The 954-nt window shown below is 41.0% G+C and overlaps 1 protein-coding gene across 4 annotated transcripts in view; it reads left to right on the top strand.

The window, feature by feature from the left end:
- The window catches only part of Aff4 (AF4/FMR2 family member 4), a 104,706-nt gene that overhangs the window by 79,073 nt on the left and 24,679 nt on the right, over window positions 1–954 (top strand). The gene's annotated exons all lie outside the window — the stretch shown is intronic.

The raw sequence follows: 954 nt of genomic DNA, 5'->3' as shown, positions 1-954 counted from the left end.
GAGAGTGGAGTAAAGGCTTTGTATTTGTAGCATTCTTAAAAATGTGGTTGTGTGTGGTTCTAGTTGGGATACAATCCTTACCATTCTCTTCTATTTATACCCAGACCAGGTCACATTTTAAGGATTACTGGTTAAGGGCTGAGGAGATAGCTCGACAGCATAAGTGGCTACCTGGCAAGCTGCAGGGTCCTGAGTTGATCTCAGGACCAAGAAGGGAATGACTGGTTAAAATCCAGCTAAAAATAATTAATTCCCAACATTGATACACTCTTGAGAATTTCGCCCACCCATTCCACACATTTGTGACTGGCTGTTTTCCTTTAAAGATCAAAACTAAAATGCTGGGGCTGGGGGCTTAGTTAGTGGTGGAGCACTTGTCCATCAGCATGAGGTCCTGAGGTAATCCTGAGCACCATAGGGGGAGAAAAGGCCCTGCTGGATATTTTGAGCTCTCATTCCTAAATGTTTCCAAGATAATTTAGACACAAAGCTTGCTGTGTATTTAAGATTAGCTTTTTATAGACCCAGGAAATGAGAAAACATGTAGCTTAAGATTTAAGGGTAACAGTCATGTAGACACAGCAAACCTCTGTGACATTTGCCAGTAATCCCAACTACTCTGGGACTGAGGCAAGAGATTTGAGTAGTTGAGGCCAGTCTGGACAACATAGCCATATCTCAAAAATAAAATAAATACAAAATTCGTCTAATCTGTTTAAATTTCTTACTAAGTATATGTAACTTATAATTCTTTTTCAAAAAGGAGTGCCTTCTTCCGTCCCATGTCTCATTAGCATGTATTTCTCCAGTTTTTGTGTGTCTATGAGACTCATTTTACAAAGTATATAAAACCATTAAGCTTGGGGCTGGAGAGATGGCTCAGTGGTCTAAAGCACCTACTTGGAACAAGCTTGGCAAAGCACAGGGACCGCGGTTCAATCCTCCAGCACCACA

Source organism: Octodon degus, unplaced genomic scaffold (genome assembly GCF_000260255.1).
Source record: "Octodon degus isolate 3935 unplaced genomic scaffold, OctDeg1.0 scaffold00029, whole genome shotgun sequence".
NCBI lineage: Eukaryota > Metazoa > Chordata > Mammalia > Rodentia > Octodontidae > Octodon > Octodon degus.
Note: the sequence above shows the minus strand (reverse complement) of the source record. Positions and strands in the feature narration are given on the sequence as shown.